General features: G+C 40.5%; 3 long non-coding RNA genes across 3 annotated transcripts; all 3 read left to right on the forward strand.

Annotated features, from left to right (window-relative positions):
- Positions 1-202: 202 nt before the first annotated feature.
- LOC120756649 (uncharacterized) lies at positions 203-14371 on the forward strand. Its single transcript, XR_005702194.1, has 3 exons — positions 203-259; positions 1005-1142; positions 14233-14371. It is a non-coding gene; the product is annotated as an uncharacterized LOC120756649 (long non-coding RNA).
- Positions 14372-14877: 506 nt separating this feature from the next.
- Positions 14878-18777, forward strand: LOC120756648 (uncharacterized). Its single transcript, XR_005702193.1, has 4 exons — positions 14878-15060; positions 15167-15304; positions 15713-15819; positions 17438-18777. It is a non-coding gene; the product is annotated as an uncharacterized LOC120756648 (long non-coding RNA).
- Positions 18778-20462: 1685 nt separating this feature from the next.
- LOC120756646 (uncharacterized) lies at positions 20463-24822 on the forward strand. Its single transcript, XR_005702190.2, has 3 exons — positions 20463-20935; positions 21427-21509; positions 24336-24822. It is a non-coding gene; the product is annotated as an uncharacterized LOC120756646 (long non-coding RNA).
- The last annotated feature ends 362 nt before the right edge of the window (positions 24823-25184 follow it).

Here is a 25184-nt window from a genome sequence, read left to right on the forward strand (position 1 = left end):
TTATATGGCTGTAGAAAAGAGTTTGTGTATTATACATCGATGGGAAATTAATCTCATGTAAGTGCTCTATTCAATAAAGCCATCAGGATAAACCAATTAACACATCAAGACCTAATGAGCAACAAGACCTAGCCAATTATTATGTCATTAATTAGAAAGGATTAGACCAAGAGGTGATAAATTGTTTTTCACCTGCTTATCACAAAGCCTTTTGCAAGTCAGTATCCCTTTTCCTCAGGGAGACACTGATGTGCTGGAGGTCAGTCACATTAAATGGGAAATAGAACATGGTTCTACTGGGGCCCAGTCCTGTGCCCTGGGCAGAAACAGCCCAATTATACTGGCTGACCTTTTCTGGAACACTACTAAAGCTATTATAGATAGCTGCTGAAAAACATTTTGAATTTATAAGTCAATTCCATTTTAAATTCTTTTTTTACGATCAATAATGTTTGGTTTCCAATTACTGTGAAATTATTATTCAGCTTTGGTCAGAATGTTCAGCAGTGGAAAAATGATCTTTCATTTATTTCAGAGGAGTTTCAAGATGTCACCAGTTGACATGCAAAACCCAGATGTTTTTAATTCTGAAAATTGAGAAATAGATTTTGAACAGGAAAGTTATCTTGTTTGGTGTGCATCCTCAGGAAGAAGGATAGCAGAACATTCCCCAGTTCTCTGCCAGGCTGTCATTTATATAAAAATATGTGCGGAAACAGTTTTGGGGCATCTGTGCGGAGCTTTAGGAAGGTCTTGAAGAAATCAGAAGACAATAAATAACCTCCACAACTATTGCATCATTATCAACTATCAAATCCTCTATCAGACCTCTCCGAGTAAATCAGATAATTTGCATTCTTCATAACCTTTCTTATATAGACATAAGGGGAACTACAAATATAACCTACCAAAGTATAATCTAAAAAATTAACACAGTAGTCAGGAAAGGCTAATTTTTTTTTTACTCCACTCTGTGCTGTGACGTACTTGCATGCCGTGCTCAGCAAACAACATTTTGGGATTTCCACATGAGTGTGGAGGAGAGCACTAAACCTTCAGCTTTGGTGATAGTTGGCACAATGATCCACTTGAGATTTGAAGCAGAAACCTTCCTTGGAGAACAGGCTGCATGTTGCAACAAGGTATGTGATATTGCTCTCAAAAACTGGAGTGGGATTCTGCTATTTATGACTATTATGTATATATTTATGACTAATATGTAAAGATGTGGCAAAGGGTGTGAGGGACCAAGAGTAAACAAATGTATTGCCACAAACTCTTAGGATCCTGATGGAATGGGTTTAATCTGAATTTTATCTGGGACTATTCTCTCTTCTAGGTGATGTTGCCAAACTTGATCTTTAGAAAGAGCATATATAATTTTCTTGCTTTCTAACATATGGTTATCTAGCAAACTCATGAGCCAGTGTTACTTGGGTAGGGAATTTCCTTTTAACCTGAAAATATTTCTAGAAATCTGCTTGAAATGCATGATTAAAATCGGTGGCAGTGTATTATCAGATGATAATTTTATTTCATAGTGATGTTTTATCCTTGGATAAATCCTTTGTCCTTGAATTTCCTCCAGTACTCCATGGTTTTCTTTTCATTCTGAAGGGCTCTAGAGTCATATCAAAGCCATAACATACAACTGTAATTTGCTATAATTAAGTAGGACTTCTTTATATTCAGTGGGCAAATAGTTGGCATGATTGTGGTGCTACTGTTCCTCTCTCTAAGAGAGCAGGAGCTCTGAGCTACAATCTGTCATGCAAGTTAATCAGGAGTTTGAGCTGATAAGGCATGGCTGGGAGTGAGGGGAGAGAGGGAATTTTTTTGTCTGGCTGAAGTGAGATGTGCATGCAAGGGGGCTGCAGGGGAGGAGCACCCAGCCCCCTCCCACGGGTGAGTGTGGATCTGCTGGGGGGCTCTGTCCTGCCTCACAGTCACACACCTTGTCCTTCCTTCTGTGTGTTTCATTTTCCATTCTGCTCACAGCACTCTAGTCATGGAGTTGCTCTTTCATCCTTTTGGCTGTAATTGTTTCTGCTTCATCTTGGGTGCAGCTGAGGGTTTTACTGTGCCTGGTTCTGCTGCTCAGGTGCTTCAGTGGTGTTTAGCTGGAGCCTGAGAGAGGACAATGCTGCTGACATCCCTTCTGGACTTTGTTTCAGCAGCAATGTGTGGTGAGCTTCTGAACACGGGTGTGAGCAACTGAGCACCAAATCTCAGTGAGACAGAACGGAGCATGGAAAAATCAACCCGTTTAAAACTTCTAATGAGCCAGGAAACTATGACACAAAAGAGCAAAAGTAGTTTGCCAAAAATGAAAGGTGAAAGTAGAGTTCTCTTCTTCATTTAAATTCTCAGTGCAAGCTTTTTTTTTTTTTTTTTTTTTTTTTTTTTTTTTTTTTTTTTTTTTTTTTTTTTCCCCAGAATAGCTGCATTTCTGTAGAAAAATCCAATTTTCATTCTGTCTCTTTAATCAGAATGGCCACAACACAATCTAATTTCCCAGCTGATGGTGATTTTTCTTTCACTTCATATCTAAATCTTCAACAGATTTTTTGTCCTCCATAAATAAAAATTCTCACTAGCAATTCCTGAAAAAATGTTGCTTTTATACTGACATGCACATATTCCTTAACTGTCCGCTTTAGAGCTCAGTATTTTTTGCTGATAAATATTCCAGTGTTTTCTGCTTTGAGGCTTGTAGCATTGCCCTGTGAAGAGGTGAATTTCATGTTATTACTTTTGTTCTCATCAGTGAAAGTACCAAGACTGACACAAATGAACCAGAAGTGTTCAGGCACTTTCCTTATCATTCCCCTGTAAATTCTGAATTCTTAAACCAGTCCTGAATTGCTGCACACATCCTAGTGCTCAGCTAAGAAAGAACGGTATTTAGTGTGTTCTGGTGTTTTCAACCCCACTTGAGTCCAAAGAATTTGTGATGTACTACGTAGATATTTTTCTGTTTTATTAAAATAAAACAAACAAATAAAAAAAAAAGAGAAAATAAAAAGAAATTAACTCAGTCAGATAACCTGGGAAAAAGTAAAGCATCCAAACATCCATTTGAAAATGCTGGAGAAGGCAAGGAATTCATGTATATAAAGCCTGTGCTATCATGTGCCTTGGAAAGCTCACTTGACCATTTTAAGTAACAATTGAGTAACACTTCAACAAAATATTTTCCAGCTGTTACTTCTGCCTCTTCACTTCAAAATGTTATTTCTAGCAATATTATTCAACAATTCTGTGAATGCTGTGAAAACCTATCATGTTCTGCTTCTGCAACTTTTCATTCTACCTACTGTTTTCGCTTTTTCTAGGGAATCAGAAAATAATGTAGGTAGGAAGAGACCTCAGGAAATTGCTTAATCCAGCCATCAGTCTAAGTAGGTCTAACTTTAGATCTGGTTGCTTAGGGCCTTGCACAGTCAATTTCTGATTATCCTCAAGGATGAAAATCGTAACCTCACTGTAAAATGCTCTTTGATTTCTGTGGTGAAGAGCTTGGACTGAATGTACGTTAGGAGAAAAACCAGTCTAACGCTCAACATTCAGGTGGTTACCAAAGCTGGGATATCTGTCATGGATCAGTGGCTTGGGAAAGATCTCAATAGGAAGTTGGATTTTCAAAGCTGTGAAATCAAATGGCATGATGAAAAAGTAGTACTCAGGACTCAAGTCATGCTTTCCTGTAAAGAAACAATCAGTACTGAATAATTTAATCCCTAATAATTATCAGTATTGCTGCTGCATAGTCCTCTAACACCAGATTATTCTGAAAGGCCAGTTTTGGTGTATGTCTCAGTAAAACAGTGCTCTGTTTCATGTTTGAACTTTGGGGACTTTGGTTTCAATGGATATTGCTGTAATTTTGAAGAGCATTTTAATATGTCTGTCTTTACAGGTAGAAATGAACCTCAAAAATAAGGTTAAATTGATTGAATAACAGGACACAGCCCTAATACTTGAAGATTAAAGCACTAGGATGCACTTTTTTCCTTTATATTTTGGTAGAATGTGTACTGGTTGTGCACATCTGGAAGGATCTCAATGCAGTTATCTATTCAGGGTGTATTTCTACTAGCTGTATTAACACATCTGAAATTTTTTTAACACACATTTTAGCTCTATAAATACTGGAGTACTAGATGTATATAGGATATTTGATTTAATAAATCTATTTCTACTAAGTTATTGTAAATTTGCATTAATATATACAGCTCTCCTAAACTAAGCTACGATAATATATCTTTTATAGGATAACTAAAGCAAATGGTAACACATTGGAAATGTTTTGCTTTGCAAATGTTTTATTTTTGTAAAACAAGAGATGGCAATGCTAATTCAGACACAGAATCTAATTTTTAAAAAGTTAATAATCTATATGTTTGGTGATATCTTTGTTCTTTCAAAATCACAGCATATATCTGAGATGAGGTTTCAGAGGTAAACCACAAATTTTACTTTCTCATGTCTGTTTTGGAATTTGTTGTTTTCAGATGCTCTTTTTAGCAGTGGACAGGGTTCTGTGGAAACAAATATATTTCTTAATATTTTTCCTCCTGGGAGAGCTTTACATCATCAGGGTACCAGTGAGGAGTGGGACTGAGGATCTAATGTCAGGAGACCCATTCAATTTTACTGTGATCTGTAGTGTGGGAAATGTGTAGTCATATTGCTTTCCTAATTTCTCCGTCCTGTTGGCTTCCTCCCAAACCAAATTTAGGAAGAGCAGATTCATCTGGAAATGTACTTTTTCTCGTTGTTCTTGTTTTTGCCAAATTTTCAATTAAAAGTATTCAGTAAGCCAAGAAACCTGCCTCCCTTCTCTGCTTCCCCCTCTTTTTAAAAATATTTATTATGTTTTTGCTATTTGCAATATTTTTGTACTTATATAGCCTCACTTTATGCATACACATAAATATTTGAGAATATTTTCCATGTAAAGTCTTGATAGGAATAGTTCATGATTTTTAGAGAACAGAGAGAGGTGCCAAAGCTCCTCTAATGGGACAGCTATGGAGTTTATGCAAGAATGAGATTCCAGTCCTGAAGCGCAGAGCAGGCCTTTAAATGTGAATCTCTTACACTCTATATGAACAAACTACCATGTGGAATGTATAAATCTGTCTTATCAGGAATCTCTGTCTTTTAGGAGAAGGGATTTGACATTAATAAATGTCAAAACCTTAAAATCCATAGTGAATGATACTCTTGTCATTTACCAGCTGTACTTACTTTTCTTTTCTTCTTCCCCCATAATTTTTTTGGCCCTTCCTAGGAAAATGGCAGAGCTTCCTTGAAGTAATTCAGTTTCATAGTGTTGTTAAGAGCACTGCTTTCAAACCTAAAGCATGTAATAACTGCCTCGGTAACAGCCTGAGACTGGTGACTTTCACTGTCAAATGAGCAAAGAAAAATGGATTTTTCACACACAAAAGAAAGCTGCATAACTTAGACCCTATCTGGTGAAAGACTTGATTTGATCACTGAAAAGCTATTCAGGTACTGTCTGTTCATTTACTTGCTAGTTTTTGAGGTAGAATTAAGTCATATGAACCATTGTGCTTCCTGTAGGAACCAGAGCATTTCCAAAGAAAAGGACCCGAATGTGAATTTGGCCTATGGCCCTTCTTGAAGTGTTTAAATGAGAAAAAAGAAACTGTGAACCCCTCTGTCATCTTGAAAATGTTTAGAACTGAGATGTACTCATGAAGTCCTTTCCCTCTGCACCTTGAGGAGAAAGGGTGAAAGGGCTCTTTGTGTTACCTCTGAGTGACAACCTAATAGTATTTAATGTAGTGCTAAAATGTACACCAAGCAGGGAGGAGGGATGATTTTTCTACCGTGTGTGACGTGAGACACGTTGGTTAACATCAGGGAACTTGCCACAAAAAGTACAACTAGAAAAATGAAGGTAAAAGGAAAATGAGCTTGCTGGGACTGACATTGTAACACTCACTGGTAGGTGCACAAAGGAAAAGTATTGCCTGAAACACCTCATGCAAGTGAGGAATTGATGCTCTACTTGAGCAGTCTTCCAAAAGATGGCTTATGTGAGGGGTTAGGGCAAAGCAAGTGGCTTTGGCAAAATTTCAACTTACTGTTTCATGTAGAAATAATTAAAGAAGGGAATAAAATTAATGTCATCCAACTGGAATTAGACAGAGTTTCATTGTAGAGAGAATAGGACCTTATGCTATAAATCAAACCTGTGAATTCCCTGTGTAGCCAGATGAAAGTGTATATAGGATATTTAAGGTTAATAATCCTATTTCTAAGTTATTGTAGGTCCACTAATCCATACAGCTCTCCTAAACCAAGGTGTGATAATGTATCCTTATAAAAGAACTAAGGCAAATGACAACATGTTAGAAATGTTGATGTGCTGCTTTCACTAGAAAATCCACACATCCTTGAGGAGGTGAGGAGGAACTGGATCCAAGGCTACAGTCTAGCCAGACTAGCCTTTATAAAAAGGATTGCTATTAGGGAACTTCGGGAAGGAAGGAAAGAATCTAAGGAATTAGCATTTAGTGATATAAATGGAAGGACTGAGACGACACTTTTAGAACTTAAGAGTATTCTGAAGTTCTTCATTCCATAAGATATCTGGGAAGCGTGTGTTTGAAAGCAGTGATTAAACAGATGTAATGATGATCCTTCTTGAGCAGCTGTTTAGCTGTGAGGAATGGCACAGCATATACTCAAAAACTGAGCCAGAGACAGAGGCATGCGCTTCTCCAAATATTGACCCCAAAACATTTCACTTTAAACCTCTGGTCTCTAGCTATAAGGAATCTAGAACTGGAAACAGCAACTGTGTGTTTCAAACTATTGGTTTTTCAAAGTACTTTTTTGTTTCGCTGGCACAATTAAGTTATATTTCTGAACAAGTAAAAAGATTCCTTTTTGTAGAGAAGTCATAAAGTGCTGTACATTTGACTGTGAAGGCTGGATCCCAGCAAAGTAAATCATGGCAGTACTGGGGTTACCACTAAGCTTTCCAAACACAACTCATAGTATTATATCCTTTATTATTATTATTATTACTAGTAGTGGTAGTAGTAGTACTGTGCTGTGACTTTCTGATGTCTTGTTGAAGTTCAGTCTCTTTCAGTCTTTTTGACTATAAATTCATTGGACAAAACAAAAAGCAGTCTGAGGCTGAACCTCATGTTTGTAAGGGGAATAATATGTGAAGATTGGTCTCAGGCACCTCACACAGCCAGATCAAACAGATTAACATTAGAAATTACTTTCATCATGGCTCAGCCTCACTCTTAGCCACACCAATTCAGAGCATCCAAGAAGACAATGTGATCTTGCTTTTGACAGGTCTGAAATTGGACTGGTTTGTGTTTACTTCTCAGTACTGGCAATCAAAATTGCATGGTGATGTGCAGGGCTGGTTCCTTCAATTGCAATGAGGAAATGCTTAGCATGCCCTAGGAAGACCTGCTGTGATGCAGTAGAGTGTGTTGTCTTTGGACTCTGAGCTCTACAAAGCGTTACTCTTGTCTTTCTTGAAGTTCTTGTCAAAGGAGATTGCCCAAGATTTGGTCAAATTGAACACTCACAAAAAATTATGCCTTTTCTCTAATCACTGTCAGACAGGCAGCTAAATAGGTTATTTTGAGAACACTGGGAAAAGAGAGTCTGGAAAGAGAATAAGGACATTTATTGCAATTTAGGAAGGATAACTTAGAAATATTGAAACCAGAGAGTTCCCTGTCTCCCATATTTGATCTACATTAAAGGCCTATTTCAATCTCAAATGTGTTTCAGAGATCTATTAAAATGATGTGCCAGGAACTAAAGACAAAATCTTCAGTACATAAATGGAAAGATTTTTTTTTTCCTGTAACTGCCAGCCTAGAAAATTAATTTTTGGCCCTGGAAGTCAAATCATGTTCTTTATTTCTATTTCATTACCAGTTGTAAGTGGTTAGCAGGTCAAATTATGCTCCCACAAAAGTGTGTAATCTTTTCTGATGGTCTGGTAGCATCAAAACAGGAGCAAAACTGGGCTGTTATCAGGCACCTCTGATAGCCCTGCAGAATAATAGATACCCTGGAGGAGCAAGAGGCTGGTACTCTGTGGAATAGGAAATGATCTTAGGGCTACAGTGAAGTCTTAGGGCTATGTTTTTTAAGGCAAAGATTAGGGAAATAACTGATAAGTATGATGCCACAGGAATACTGAAAAATAAGATATTTTTCATATAGAGATGTCTATATCTCCAAAGGGTTTTTTTTTTTTTTTTTTTTTTTGCGCTTTACATATTAAGAGGTGACACCTGGTACAGGCTTCTGCACACTTTTGCTGTTAATACGTAATAGTCAAGGGCTCCTGGCTGCAGCTCAAAGGGATGGCTGCCTCAAAAGGACATTTCTTCCAGAGGGTGCTCTGTACCCTTCTGTTTCTACCACTACATGTCCTCTGCCCTCCCCTGAGATCCACCTTTCTGGGGCTTAGGTGAGCAAGTTGTTCCAAGTACCCAAATCTGTCCCCAGTTTTGTTCAAAACCCTTGAATGTGAGCCTAAGTACCCCAGCAGTGCCCAAGCTCTGCTTGCCTGTGCTGCACGAGCTGAAAAGGCTCTCGTGGCCCTTGGACAGAGTGGAAATCCTGTAACTGTCACAGTCAGCTGCTTCCCACAGCTGAGCCAGGTGCAGGGGCACAGGAACTGGGAGCTGCTGCTGGTTTATTTGTTCCCAGCATCAAGGAGGATTTCTGTGATGGATGCTGCTGGAACAAATACAATTGTTAATTTCCGTGGACACAAGCCATGAAAGACCATCATACAATGCCAGAGTATGAGGATGTTTATATAAATATGTATACACGTGTATGTGAGTATGGATTTTATACATATGTGTGTATGAATATTACATTTCTTCAGAGAAGTGAATATGGGAGTAACAGTGCAAATAATTTTCGAGGAGACTGCCCAAAGAGCCAGTCATTCTACAAGATCTGTCCTTAAAGGTGTTCACAAAGTGTTATTTCAAAAAGGCTGATTGAACAAGTAAAATTTTGAGGATGTGGATTTTTAAAAGGCAGACTGTAGTTTTAACAAGTTCCAGTGTTTCTGAAAAGCTGTGTTACTTTTCGCAAGAATGCAGAATAATCACAGCAGAACAAAGTAATTGTAATTGATATTATATAATATTTTGACAGGCTGATCTTCATTGATGACTCAGTCAAGCTGGTTTTCATTCCAATTTTCAGCAGCTTATGCTGATTTCTTGGTAGCGTACTTATATTAATTTTTGGGGCATTACTCTTGATTTGTACTAAGGCGAGATAGTGCATTAAGAATAGTGGATAAATAAAAAAGTCTTTTCATTTAATGTTGATCAAAGATGAGAGTGTGCTACACTGTACTGTGGTGCTCTGGTGCAAGGTGTGCATTCAGGGCATTCTCCAGCTTCCTTCCTCTCAGATTCAGCCTTGTGCTGTTGTTCTCTGTGGATGTGGAGAGAGTCTCTGCTGACACATATTCTCTCAATAGAAGACCTGTGATAAAGACACCATCATTCAGAGAAATGGTCTGCAAAATATTGGTGTGTGCAATGTGATACAATGTCTTGTCTCATTCAAGATATCACGAGAAGGAATTAGTTTCAGTAGTTTCGATGAAATGCTGCTCGTAGTTCTAGCTGCCAGTGTTAGAAAATCATTTTGGATAACTCATGGTCTTGTTTCAGCAGCAGAAGAGAGCTTTGGGAGCTGGGATGCTGAAAGCTGCTAGCTATGGCAGAGGTTGTCTTGGAAATTTCTGGTATTTTTTTTTTTTTTTTCCAAATTTAAGTTCCTGGGAATGGAATTTAATTTGTGGTTGAAAGTCATGTCTCAGACTGATAGAAAGTAATGTAATAGGTTCTCTAAACAAGTTTTTTCAGGTCATATAACTTTCCCATTGAAAATTGAAACTCATTTCAGAATTACCTGAAATTGAAAGTATTTTTTACTTTCAAATAAATAGTAATGGGTTTTAACAAGTGTCTAATTCCTGTTACTGGTACTTTTATGGATACTGTTCTCAAGAAAAGCCTGAAGTTATTTAATTGCATCTTTTCTTTCTGGACTAGTGCAAAAATGACATGGTGCCATTTTAATGTTTGTTTTATACTTCTCTGTAGCTACTTTTGATTTGTTGTCCAATTTGGGCATCATAGTTCACAGAGATAGCCAGACAGACTCATGCTTATTTTAAATTTGATTAAATACTTTTACATAAAATATAATATATATATATATTTATAAAATTATATTTTCCATCCTCATTGCTTAATTTTTCATGCAGAGACTAAGATCATTTATTTTGCCTCTTAGCAGATGGCTGGGACCTAACAAAGAGCATCTAAAGCCAAAGTTCTCTCTTTAACACATCTGCCTCCACAGCCAAGCAGCAGAGACAGCACAGTGACATAAATTGGTCTGGATATATTTCAGTGACTTGTTGTGCACCAGACCAGTGGGGAAGTGGGCAGCAGGTGATGTTATTTTCAGTGATATCTAGGCTTCTCTTCGGTTTTATGGAGACTGCAATATTGCTTCATTGACATAAAAAAAACCAACCCCAAATCCCTTTGGTATCTGCATCCAGTCTATCAATGATTTGAAGAGCAAAAGTCTTTTCCCTTGAAGATTTTCATGCTTTTCAGTCTGATTTCTTTGGTTCCATTCTGGGCAGAAGACATACAATCTCATTGTTTTTTCTTTCATGAAAGAACTGTCAACCAAATTTTTCAACATGATAGAGAGTTTTGAGGAGAAGCTTCTACACATTAATTTCTTTCAGGAGAAAGAAAGAATTAAAGACTTAAAGCTGCTGGGCACCCTTTACCTCTTTCTCCATCACTCTTTCTCCAGTGTGGCCATTTTTTCACAGCCTCTTGGCTCCTTGATATGTGGCTGTGCAAGGGCTTCTCTTGTTGTTCATACCTACAGCTTTTTTTTTTTTTTTTTCCCAGCAGTTCTTCTTGTCTCCATTTTGGAGCACTGGATGCCCATGGGGAACAGGCATGCCTGACTAATATGTGGACTTGTTGTTACTCTTTTGTTCAAGAGACATATTTGAAGCATGATTGGTATCCTGTCCTGTTCTGGGATATCCCTATGCTTTACCATATCAGCCTCACATCATCCTGAAATTATCCCAGCTCAACTGAGCTAAGACAGGGCTGTCCTTCATCCTGCTGGCACTCCTTGTTGTAACATTTTACAATTTTGAACACTTTCAGTCAGGAAAACTAGTAAGTTTCTAGGCAGGAGGCTATATATTTAATTCTTTGGCCTCCTTTGGATCACCTTGATCTAACCTTTCAGGAAGCTCTCTTATGGAAATTCCCCAATTCTAGACCAGCAGAAACCTTAAAAAAGAGCTATCCCTGAGCCCTGTCAATAGAGCTGAAGGCTGCAGAGGATGCCACGGAAGCCAGAGACTGAAAGATGCAATTTCACTCACTTACTTGACATCACTGTGCTCGATCATGTGGTTTTTGGGGAGAAAACACAAGAAATGAAACAATGCCAGATCAAATATGCCTACAAAATATAATACCAGAAAGCAGTGACTAGCAAGAGATGCAAAACCTCATGATGGGAGAGAACAAGGAAGAGCTCTGCCTACCTGGCACCTGACCTGGTGGCAGCTGGCCCCAGTGATGAGGAAAGGACTCTTCTCCAGCTCTCTCTGCCGTGGCCATGGGTGTGCAGGAGGTGCCCTCAGGGATGTGTGCCCCTGTGCAGGTTGCAGTGAGGAGCGACAGCGTGTGCTTGTGGCTGTGCTGGGGCTGGGTTGTTGGGACAGCACAGCCACAAACTTAGCCTGGCTGCCCCAGAGCCTGGGAATTAATCTGACAGATGCAGGAATTTTGCTTTGTCTTCTGCTAACACAAGGCACCAGTGAGAAACAGATTATATGTATACATAAATAAAGTGGAACTAGAATATTGCAGGCTGTGCAGCATGAATAAGGCAAGGATATTGTATACCACAGCACAGACAATATACCATGAGGGCCATCTTGTGGTCAGAGAAAGTTTATTCTCTGTGAACATAGGAATAAGAAAATATTACCAGAGAAAAAATTTAATGTACCTGAAGGTACTGTCAGCTATCTTGTAATTCTTAGAACCACAGAATGGTTTGGGTTGGAAGGGACCTTAAAGGCCACCTAGGTCCAACCTCCCTGCCATAGAAAGGGACACCTTCCACTAGACCAGGTTGCTCAAAGCCTCATCTAACCTGGCATTGAACACTTCCAGGGTTAAGGCATCCAGAGTTTCTCTGGGCAAACAATTCCAGTGCCTCATCACCATCCCAGTGATGAATTTCTTTCTAATCTCTAAACTTACTCTTTCAGTTTAAAGCCGTTGCCCTCGGTTCCATCACTGCAGGCCCTTGTGAAAAGTCCCTTTCCAGCTCTCTTTTGTCCCCTTTATGAACAGGAAACTGATGCTAAAGTCTCTTCAGTGCCTTCTTTTCTCTTGGCTGAACAAGCCCAGCTCTCTCAGCCTGTCTTCCCAGGAGAGGTGCTCCATCCCTCTGAGCATCCTGTGGACTCCTCTGGACTCGCTCCAGCAGGTCCCTGTCCTTGTGCTGGGTGCAGATCTGGGTGCAGCGCTCCAGGTGGGGTCCCACGAGCGCGGGGCAGAGAGGGAGGATCCGCTCCTTCAGCCTGCTGCCTGCCCACGCTGCCTTTGATGCAGCCCCGGACACGGCTGGCCTTCTGGGCTGCAAATGCACATTGATGGGGCGTGTTGAGCTTCTCATCCAACAACAACTCCAAGTTGTTCTCCCAAAGGCTGCACCTTGTCAGCCCCACCTGTGTTTGGGGTTGGGATTGCCCTGACACAGATGCAGCACCTTGCACTTGGCCTTGCTGAACTTCTTGAAGGTTGCACAGGCCCACCTCTCCAGCTTGTCAAGGTCCCTCTGGATGGCACCCCCTCCCTCCAGAGTGTCGAAATTAGAAATTGGTTCTGATATGCTGTAATGAATGGAGCTGCTCTGCTGCTGGTCATTAACCAGCTCGTTAATCCTCAAGGGACATACAGCAGGATTAGCTGTGATCCCATGCCAGTAAGCAAAATAAGATGTTCCATGGGTTGGGAAGGCTGTTGCAGATTAATAACTGGAGTCAGAGTTTTCCCTTGAGGAACATTTTATGCCTGTTTGCTTTGGAAATTTCTTTCATCCTCTACACAGTATAAAACCTTTCTGAAATCCATGGATTAAATACCATCACAGTACTAAAGTTAAGAATGCTTATTTATTGTCAAATAACAGTTCAAGTCAAGAATCAATGTTCTTTTCATGGTTATTATATGATGAAACCACTCTGTGGGAGATAGAGTTCTCAGCTGCACCCCTCTTTAGTTCTGTATCTCTGTGTTCTTGATGACAGACTAAAAATGCTGAATTGAAAGGAAGACTGCCCATTGAAATTGAGTGTATTATCCAACACAGACATGGAAAGTTGAATAAGATCTTCTCTGTATTATTCTGATCTATTCATAATTACTCAAGGTCTTTTTTTTGTGTGTGTGCTTCCCAGTGAATTCAGATGCCTCCCAAAGAACCCAAAAACTTTTCTTTACTGCTTTCCTAATGGGAACCGTCTGCCAATGGTACTGTGCAGGCACAGCTTTGCTTAGTTTATGGGACCATGATCCACGGTCAATTAACCAGGCTTTTTTGGTTCTAGAAGAGGTGTGTTTACAAAAAACCAGCCCCACCATCTGGTACCATTGGCTGTAGGTCTGCTGTAGATCACTCACAGTGAACAAATATTTTTCTCATTTGTCAGTCAGCCTTTGTCCACACACAACTGACTTTTCTAATAACATTAAGTGCTCCTTATTGTACAGTTTTACTGCTACTTATGGATTATTTAATTCTTTTAATGGCTCTGCAATGGTTCATTTGCTTTCTAAAATTATTCTTTAAAGTACTTGTGCAGATGGGGATAGACGAGGTTGATTCCTCCTGCAAGGAGCTGTTGATAGATTCAGAGATGCTGGCTGCTGAGTACTGCTGTAAATATTCACTATCTCAGCTCTGCAGGCTTAGCCTCTTTGTAGGGTGTTTGGGAATATCTGACAGTACAGAGTATAAAAGCAGAACAGTGGAGAGCTGCCTTCAGCATCCAAATGAAAATGACTGATTATAAAACCCGTATTTTAATGGCATTGTCTCTCCCAGGAACATTTGACAGTTAAGCCAGCAAAGCCCCAAGCAGATTTTACGGACCAGGCACGTCCGTGGGCCGCGCAGGCACGTGTCACTCACTGGAAGATGCGCACCAATTCCCGGAGTCGCGGTTTTACAGCGCTCTGCCCATGCCCTCGGCAGCGCTCTGCCCATGCCCTCGGCGGCGCTCTGCCCATGCCCTCGGCAGCGCTCTGCCCATCCCCTCGGCAGCGCTCTGCCCATGCCCTCAGCGGCGCTCTGCCCATGCCCTCAGCGGCGTTCTGCCCATCCCCTCCGCAGCGCTCTGCCCATGCCCTCAGCGGCGTTCTGCCCATCCCCTCCGCAGCGCTCTGCCCATGCCCTCGGCAGCGCTCTGCCCATCCCCTCCGCAGCGCTCTGCCCATGCCCTCGGCGGCGCTCTGCCCATGCCCTCAGCGGCGCTCTGCCCATCCCCTCCGCAGCGCTCTGCCCATCCCCTCCGCAGCGCTCTGCCCATGCCCTCGGCGGCGCTCTGCCCATGCCCTCAGCGGCGCTCTGCCCATGCCCTCGGCGGCGCTCTGCCCATGCCCTCAGCGGCGCTCTGCCCGTGCCCTCCGCAGCGCTCTGCCCATGCCCTCAGCGGCGCTCTGCCCATGCCCTCAGCAGCGCTCCCGCTGCCCGGCCTGGAGAGACCAGGAACCAGCCCAGCAGAGCCTCACCTGGGAGCAGCTTCCATGGACAGCAGCTCTGCAGCAAAGGCTCAGCTGGCCTTGTTCTGAGCGTGGTGTGATAACACAGCCTGGACCCCTGCTCAGAGGAACAGCCATCCCCTTTCCCGCAGGGGAACTGAGAGCAGCATCGGTGAGAATGGCACACGTGTCCCCTGGGGGGAATGTCCCGTCTCCCTTTCCAGAACCTTCTGTGCAGGGCTGCAGCTCTGGCGCTTTCACAGTGCCCTCTGCTGCAGGCTCCTGGCTCGAATCGCAGCAGAGCCCTCGGTCTGCTCTGCATCGGTTGGGAAAGCAGGAGCTGCTCAGGGAGCCAGACCCCAGCACCGAAATGTGTCCAAAGAAATCCCTGACACAGCAGAGGGCTTGTGAGATGAGTGAGTATGTGTTTAAGAATTTTTGTTTTTAAAGTGTATTTAAGAATTTTTATTTTTTAAAAACGAGAAAGATTTCTTGCACCTACCTGTCAGATCACACAAGCAGGGAATACTTATTAGAGATATTGTGATTTTTCTTGTAATGCTGAATCTCTGAGGCTCTCAGTAATGGCATACAGAGCCATGTAGGAAGTGCACTGGATATATGTCTATAATTTGTGTACACAACACTCTTTCTTATGTTCTTGAATGGTCTAGTAAGGAATAAAAATAAAGGAATTAAGAAATTCAGATCAAAATTGGCTTGAATTAATAATTCTTTTCTTCAGATGAAGGCACAGATATTGAGATAGGTATGCATATATGCAAAGTTGATTGATTTTTTTATTTACTCCTGCAACAATCAAGATCTTTCAACTGCAAAATACCTGGATCCAAACTTGCTTGGGACTCTGCACAGGCGTGTGTGAGGACTTGAGGGGCCATTTTGACACACTTCTGCAGCTTTTGGAGGGGTAAGAGTACTTGACTCCTAGGTCAATTTGCACAACTTGGCTTCATGACTTTTTTACATCTAGCTGAAGTTTCCCCCAAAAGATGGAGAAACCTGATTTCCGTTTTCCAAGGGAACCTGTGCTGAGGAATGAGGAATCAATGACCCTGCTTAGGGCAGCAGCCACCTCTGACACCCTTTGGGAATGGGGGGAACCTGTTGTGAATGTGGGGCTGTGCTGCTGGGTTTTGTGTCTTGGCCAGGAGGGAGTCAGGGCAAGAGTCTGACTCCCCTTTCTGACTGCACCAACAGAATTATTAATTCTGCTTTTTCATTGCGCTGGAAGGGTGGCAAAATGTTAAGTACTTCTCCCACTTGTTAATTTCCATTTCTGAGAGTATTTGTAGTAAGTGGTGGGTGCACAAGATTATAGCTCTGTAATGGGTGAGAAAGCTGCTTTCTGCAGTTGAAGTGAGATGGGCTCTTGGCAGCAGACTTTGGTGTTTCCACAGAAGACCACAATAAATGACACATATCAGGAATTATTCTGACAATACGCCCAAAGCTTTGGGTAGATCTTGCCAGACTTCAGACCAGATGTTTAACCCTCCCACCTTCTTATGACATTTCCACTTGTTAATAAACTGTCTCCACTTAAAGGAAATACAGGGTTCTTCCATCTGTGTCCTTTGCTGAGACATTTCAGTGTTTGGCCTCTCCTTTGGAGGCATTGTAGTTGCATTTCCTTCCTCCTTGTAGGGAATAATTGCCCCTTTGCAAAAAACCAAAACCAAACAAACAAACAAAACCCCAACAAAGCAAAAAAACACAAAAAAACCCCAAAAAACAAACAAAAAACCCCCCACCCCCACAAACATAAACAAAAACCAGTCAAACATCTCTCTACTATATACTACTCCCTCTAGTGAAAGCCTCAGAAAATTTTCATATCAATAGTAAAGAACAATGAGCATGGACATGTTCCTTAGTATTAAAGTCTTAGCAAAAGTAGGAAAAATTAGCACAGTACAACTCATGAATGAGGCCTCATCAAATTAATTGCTGAAATCTGGTTAAAACTAATTAGTATTTTTGATTGTGCCACAGCTGGCTCATATTTTACATAAGGATATTGTTCAGAAAGGGTTAGTGCAATCAATTAATTGTCAATAGTTACTTTTACAAAAGCAGACCATAATGTTATTTATTACAAATAACATACAGGCAAGCAAATCAGTGTTAGCAGTGTCTATCTGTACCTAGTGTTTTATACTGATTTACTTTTAGCTCTCTGGAACCCAAGAGTATTCATGTGTAAAACGTGCTCTTGATATTTTAATTAATTAGTTTATCTAAACCAGTAATAGAAAGTGGAACCCACAGCTTTGGTGCTGTCTGGTTTATTATTATCCTGCTATCTTTTTGGCAAACCATGCACAAATTTCATGCTGTAATAACTCCCCTTGAATTAGCTAAGGAGCGGAAGGAAGAGAAAAGAGAAAGGATATAGAATGAGTGCTATGTTTGCAACTTGTGTTCACTCTTTCGTCCCCTGTGACAGTATAGGTTTGATGCAGTATTAAATACAAGCAAAGCAAAGTCATTGATACAATTTCTTTTTTGTGCCATGATCTATTTAGGCTGAATTCTGTTGACAGCTGAGTAACACTGTTACCTGCCAGTATGATTACAGCAGTGTCCGCCTTCATTTTCAAATCCAATTTGCATCTAATAAAATGAAAGATGAAAGCAACCTGGCTGAAAGTGCATCATCAGCACCAGCTTGCTGAATAATGGATTTGAAAGACTGGAAAGAAGTCACCAAACTAGTTACAACGTTGGAGTGAATCTAGGTCAGAGAAGCTTCAGCATGAGTTATTGCAAGCCCATGACATAAATCATCCAGGAGAGGCCAGAGAAGACCAACTTCCGAGCTTATTTATTGTAGAGAAGATTGGCATTAATGAGCCGGAGGAGGAGAACGCATCCATCGGGGATTAAAATACCGGCGTGTCCTTCAGGGGAACGGTGACTATCCAGAAAACACTGTAGCCAGTGTGTCCAGGAGCACCCTGTGCTCCGAGCCATGGGGGGGTTTCCTGCTGACTGCTCTGTCATCCGTGGTACCCATCCTGCTCAGCCCTGGGCAGCACACATGGGAGCTGGTGGTGCTCGAGCCGTGACTGCCGGCGCTCAGCCGCTGCCCTGGCCGGGGGCTGAATGCTGCAGCTGCTGCTGCTTTTACAGCTTGGCTTTTCTGGCTTCAGCTGGCATTACCTGTTCTGTCCTGGCTCCGATGGCATTCCTGCCGTGGCCGTGAGGGTGTTGGGGGGAAGCCTGTGGCACTGCTACAGATTGTGGTGAACCAAAAATCCGCCCTTTGTGAAAATCAGCCCTTTGTGAAAATCAGCCCTTATACTGTGATTCTTCTTTTTGGGCACAGGCAGAAAAAATGTTTCAGCTTTGGTTCATGTGGGTTGAATAATAATTCAAGCTGTTTGCTGCCTTTGAGCAGAGAGGATGGAAAGTTTGTGGGCTTGGGACTAGCCTTGATTAAGGCCTTTTTTCTCCTCTGTGGTATAAATATTTAGTGCTCAGTTGGACAGGGATGTTTTCCAGTGCAGTTCTGTTTTCAGCATGATTTCCATTTTAGCTTCCATTTCTAAGTCACAAAATTTTGCCCTAATGATTCTGGATTCCAAAGAGTGGAAGTAGTTGGATTGTGGGAGATTGGATATCATGAACAAGGTACATTTGTTATTTTCTTTCCTTTATCTGCTTTACTTGTAAGGCCTGTTACCTAACTGTCATTTTCCTTCCTGGATTTCCTGTTTTATGTTCTTGTCCCAGAGTATTTATTTCTCTTTTGTCTGCACCCAGTACTTGTAAGTGTCTTAATTTTGTTTTCTTTCTTGACATGCTCCTGTGATGCTTTGTTTCATAAAAAGTACACCTGGCAGGGAAGTCTTGTTTAGCCCATCAGTTCTCAAGAGTGTTTATGGAATAAAAAGAACTTCCTGATGTTTCTGAAGGCGTAAATGTATTCAGCCACACCTAACATTCACAATTGTAAGTTATTTTAGAGGGCTTTTTTTCAGGAAATTATAATTATACAACAGTAATTTCTTTCAAGTTTTAGTATCACATGTATTGCAAGGCATAGAGGAAACCCTGGTTTCAAAAATTATGTATCTTAAAAGGGCTGTGACTTTGTTTGGTTATTACTGCTGGCACAGTCTCTATAATGCTTATCATTTAAACAAGATTTTAAAAGTTAAGTCATATAAAACACGGTTTTGAAGCAAGGAAAGGGTACTTGACTATAACTAACCAGTGAAGATGGGCAGAAAACCTGCATAAATCTTACTGGTGGAGCCAATGTAACTGGAACCAGGATGTCAAAACTTTCAAGGGCCTGACAGCTATCAGCAGGACCTTAAGTGAGGGGAAGCTTTTGTTCAGTAGAGCTGATGAGCAGCTTACTGATGTTAATAGGACACTTTTCATGTAGTTCGAATTTTTGGACTTTGAATCAGGTCTAGCATTCTCATTGAAAGTGTGATATTGCAACCCTCCTGTTCTCATAAGAATGACACCTTCTTCAGAGGAGATTATTTTCTTTTGGAAAGGGAGGGAGCCATGAAGGAAATAATTGATAGTCTTAAATCCTGTACTTTGGAAGTTCAGGTTCTCTTTATAATCCTCACAGAATGAGAAAAATTACTAGCAACTGCACAATACTTACAGCAGACCTGATAATGGAGTAATTATTTTACAGAAGAGCGCATTCTTCATTGCAAAAATGAGCATTTAATTCTATCTATACACAGCTTTGCAATAAAGGTAATAATTTCCACCAGAACATGTATGATTAAACGAGCAACTCGGTATAGAGTTGTCAATCTTGAATGTTCTGGTAGCAAGGAAAGAACAAGGACACCTTGTCTGTGATTACTGTTATTGGGGTGGGGGTGGACAGAAAGATCTTACAAACAGTGTCTCAACTCACCTTAGGTGTATCCTTTAGATCCACAAAAGAGAATGGGGGATGAGGGGAATAAAGAGGCTAAAATGACTGCCTGCTTGCTGCTGAACAAACCAGTCCCTAGGAAAAATGAAGCAGAAGCATAAGATGGGAGAAATGCATGATCTGTGCCTGAAGAGAATAATATGGAAGTAGAGAGAAAAAAATTAGTACAACAGAAATTTAGGAGAATAACATTATCTAAAATTACAGTGCCTTGAAGGCAATAAAGATATTAAAATATCTTTATTTTTCCCATTTTTAATCTGTGTTTTTTTTTTTTTAATTAGTAAAAATTGGAAAAATAAAGTTCTAATTATTTTTTTAAATATGCAGGAAATGATAATGTTCTTTTTAACGGTACCTATGCCTGGACTAGTAACTTAAAAAAATGATTTTATTTTTTGCTTAAACTGATAATTGCATTAGTGGTTCATAATCTATTAATAAGAATGTAACTTTCATGTATTTTGTTTAAAAGACATGTTCCCAAGCAGAAAAAAAAGCATTAAAGATGTGCAGTGCAATCCTCAGTGTGCTGGCAAAATTCAAGAATGGAACACAATGGAAGTAAAAGCAAATTTCTGGGAACAAGCATTTGAACTTTAAAATTTATATCAATGACGTGTCTCTGGAGAGGTGTTGGTCACAACAGCAGGAACTTCTGTGCCTGCTCAAACTACAGACCTGGGAACATCTGGAAGGTGGCCACTGCAGTTCTTCAGGGTAGGCAGCATCTGTGTGCCCAGCACTGCACCCATCACCACACTGCAGAAAAGAAAGGAAGCTCATCTTCTCATCCCTTAGATTTTACATTGTGTGGCACAAATTCTGGTGAGCTTTTGCCTGTACATTGTGTAAGCAGTGGAAGTATTTGCAGTGTTTCTGTTTGTTGATGTCCTGAGGCATGGAATTCCTCGAGTTCCACAGACTGCATTTGCATGAATTTCCTGTTATTTCTCACTTTGAACATGAGTTTGGGAAGACAGAGGAGTGTGATCTCTGTTTTCTGAGCCCTGCTGCAGCAAGAGTTGTTTTATGGGAACAAAGCACCTGCAGAGGACAAGAATATATCTGTTGGTGAGCGCACAACTGTAGCGAAACACCAGGAACTGTGAGTGCTTTGAATTTGCCAGTTTGTTGATCTGTTGCTGTCCATGTCTTCTCCTCTTAGCTGATAGGTGGGGTCTGAAAGGATGGGGCTCTCCATCCTCCCGAGGGTCTCTTTTGAGGTGGTTGCTACCTATGCTTACCCAGCTACTTACTTGTGAGGCGTCTGTGAACATGTAAAGGGACTCTGTGTTCTATCTGCATTGAGTAAGAAGATGTTTCTTAGTGTCAAGTGTTCTTATGTAAGGTTTTCTTGTACTACATGAGAACATCTGCTGTGGTGCGTGTTTTGTTATAAAATGACTGTAATCGCTATTTAAAAGAATCCAAGCTATGCAATAGCATACTGGACTGTGTGAAAATACATTGTCACCCAGCTACCAAACTGGTGAACCAGGCTAATGAATCTTTGTTCTTTCTTTGCAACTGGTAGCAGTGAAAGCCGTCTCATTTTGGCATAATGCTATTCATTCTGTTATTTTCTGCCCCTTCAAGCTGCTGGTGTTTTCATCTCTGTATTGAAGCTTAGAGACCACAGAGAAGTCCAGGACCGTCCAGTCCTTCCTGCTCATCGAAAGGTATGAAATCGAAATGCTATAGAGATGTGGATTTGAGATGTGAGGAAATCTAAGCCTCCACAGTGGAAAAAGTACTCTGTAACAAAAATATTAACCCCAAATTTCTTCCGAGTCCAAAGCTACAGACGAGACTGAGAGTGTTCACCCTTAGATGTGTACATTTTTTTTCAACACAGAGATGAAAGAAAGCAAATGGCATCCAGAGGAACTTCACAATCCTCTTTTTAATGGGGACTGCAATGCATGTGTGAGGGGAAAGGCAAGGGAGCCTCAGCAAACCCAATATCTCTAAAAACATAGTGGGTGAGCCAAGTCTATATAGATATTATGTAGATGTGGAAAGGGTAGCGTTTAAATTTCATTCGGGTTAAATGCTGTTATAAATACACAAGAATGGTCAATGAACTCTTAACTTCTGTTAGTTCAGAATCTACTTACATGTTATATAGTGTATATATACATAGAATTGGTGATTGTGTCCTTAACATTACTGCTAGACATTTTCAGCCATCTCAGCTTCTCTACATCCCATTCTCTGATCAGCTAAAAATCTTAGCAAAAATCTCATCCTTTCTCCAGTGGTAGTTTTAAGAATTGATGGGACATAATGAACCTGACATCTCCCAGTTTGTGCAGAGTGAATGAAGACACATCTTTAGAAGCAAATATTGCGTTAAGAAATATAAATTTCCAAAGAAATAGCACTTAAAAGGAACGTTTTCAAGAAGCGTACAATAAGGTCTGTCATTGAATAGCTGAACCCAATGCTTGTATTTATGAAATCATTCTTTATTTGTGAGAACCACAGTGATGAGTTTCAGACAGAGAGCAGGCACAAAACTCCGTGGGGAACACTAGTGAATCTGTAACCTCAGCCCTTTCTCTCCATCTGTAGGCTGGGGGACATACTTTCAAGTGACAATAACACAAGAAATTAAAACATTCCCTTGACATTAGAGACAATAATTCAGTCTTTGTTTCCAGATGGAAGCACAGACGCTTGCCTCTGTGACAGAAGTAATTTTACAAGAGTTAGAGAGTGCTCCATGGGCTACAATGAACTACGGGTTTATTGCCTTTTATATATTTTGTATCCTTTTTTTTTTTTTTCTTTTTTTTTTTTTTTTTTTTTTTTTTCTGCCTGAATTTAGTTTACGCATGGAGTCTTGGAAAGATTCTTTTAAATTATCTGGGGCTGGGATAATGTTGTACGTATTTAATACAAAGTATAATCATCCTGCCACATGAAGATTTATTTTTTAGCATACAGGTAGATACACTCAAAGAGACCTTTTGATAATACAGAATAAGAGATGTGAAAATGGCCTGACCCACGAGTTGGGACTTAGCAATCTGGGCTATGCATACCTGGCCAAAAAGGACAATAATCTTGTTTGTGGGATGTTTTCTCGTCTGGCTGAACAGCCAAGATTTATTCAGTATGGAAAAGGGCAAAGGGCAAAAGCAGGGTGTGATAGAAAAATAATTCAAACAAGAAAACCAACAGCTGGTTTGAGTTGGGTCAACCCATATTGTAGTTCTTGACACCCATGCACAGAAGAAGATGCAAGTTGGCTAGAAAAATGCACAGATAAAACTGATGTGCTCCCTAAGGGATGGAGTTTGCTGAAATTCCAGGATTCAAGAGGTTTTTGTAGACCATACAATGTCAGTAAAACAGTCTGCTGTATGATCAGTCTTTATAGAAACTTATTTAAAATACGTCTATAAAAATTATAAATAATGCAAAATATTAGTGAGGACATATATGTGATTTTACTCATTCAGAACTGACTAGTCTGGCAATTTTTGATGCCTTTTTTATGCTTAATACGTACAGAAAAAGTAATTCCAAAGATGACAAAGTCCTTGAGACTAGTAAAGATTTATCTTGTGTTTCTTTTCCTTTATCTTAAAAATGGAGATAAAACCATTTTCTTTTACTCATTTGCCTTGTTTGCTCCAACTCTAAGCCTTGAGTTTCAAGGACCAAAATTTCTCTTCAGGCATCTCTCTTAGTTACCCTGACCTCATACTGGTATTTCCAAGCACTGCAGCTAAAATGATAACAATATTAATGTTACCAGTAATAGGCATGACATCTGGTGTGGGAATAGATCTGTAAATATTTTTTTTTTTCAATTTCCCATTCAAGAGAAAAGAAGTATTTCTGAATTAACTGGAATGTAATTTTTATCTCTTCTTAATAATAACTGTGTCCATGGTTACCTCGCTGCTGCCAGTCAAGCCAAGTGCTGTTATCAAGGTATGAGTTAGCAGTCATACACAATAAAACTGATGGTGTTTATAGATGCTTTATTAGCCAAAATTATATTCCAGCTGTAAGGTTTGCTAAAAATGAAAAGGAATTTTATTTCACATTAAACAGGAAAGAGTGCAAAAGAAGAATATCCTATTAGAGACAGTGCAGTGAATGCAGGTTTATAAATTTGACCCTCATTTTGGAAGCAAGTCTCTAATCTTGCTGTGCAAGCAGCACTTGCTGAACAATAACAGCCCAGCCATAACATTGGGTTTTAAAAACTGCACGTTCAGTGTGACAGACTTCCTTGGAAATGATCTAAATCTTGTGGAATGTGATTCAAAGGCAGGCTAATTTTAAAAACCTCTGATGACCCACTTTGAATGCTGCCCTGCTCTGTCTCCTGGCAAGTGTCTGACACGGACACAAGTCGCATGGCAGACAGTCCTTGCAGCAGCTACTCTTGGCTGTGGTTGGGAAAGTCCCTTCTCTTGGAAACTAACTAAAGTAGATCCATGTTCTCCCAGGAGGTCATTTAATTGTCTTTGATGCTTGAATTTTAGGTTCTTCCCAATTCCTAAGAAGTCTGAGTGCCTTGAAGGCCAAGTGCATCTACGCCAGAACTGCTCCAGTTGGATGGGATGTTGCACAGAGTGAAACTGGGGACTGATTCTCTAAGGACACACAAGATGTTTATGCTTCCAGTCAAGGCATGTAACTTTTGGTCGTCCTGATCACACAGAGGATCAGGAGGGCTCAAGGGTGGGATTCTTGGAAGCCAGTGTGCTCAGAGCTACTCCAGTAGGCCAGGGGGTAATGTCCTATGCCCCACACAGGCATTTTGGGTGGGAGGCAGGAAGCTTTGTGCACCACAAGCTGCACGTAGGGAGGAAGAATGAAGCAGTGCCTCTTGCATGATCCCTGATCTGTGGTGCTGAGCTGGAAATGCAGCTGTCCAGAAAATCTCATCCCCATTGTAGAGAGGGTAAGATGTGTTAGAAAAGACAAGGGCAGATGAATTATAACATGCTATTCCTTTTCAAATCTTTGTCTTCGTTACTGTAAAATCCTTGAGGATATTTATTCTAAAATTCTTTATGTCATTAATTAGGGGATTCTCAATTTTGCTTTCTCTTTGCTGCAACCTAATTAAATATTACTTGAAACAGGAGATATCACAGAACATTTTAAAAATGAAATTTAAAAGTTTCCTGTCCCAGGTGCAGCAGTACCATGGATACCGAGGCTATGTGAAGGATATGCATAAGAATAGTGAAGCTGTAGTAGTTGCATTAATATTGCAATTACACATAACTTCTCTCTGACCCAGGTAATGCAATAGCTTGTACTTCAGTGAAAGAGAAGACGGTATGTCTGTACTGTGCCATGGAGAGGCAATGCAGAGACGTTCA

This window comes from Hirundo rustica, chromosome 9 (genome assembly GCF_015227805.2).
Source record: "Hirundo rustica isolate bHirRus1 chromosome 9, bHirRus1.pri.v3, whole genome shotgun sequence".
Taxonomy (NCBI): Eukaryota; Metazoa; Chordata; class Aves; order Passeriformes; family Hirundinidae; genus Hirundo; species Hirundo rustica.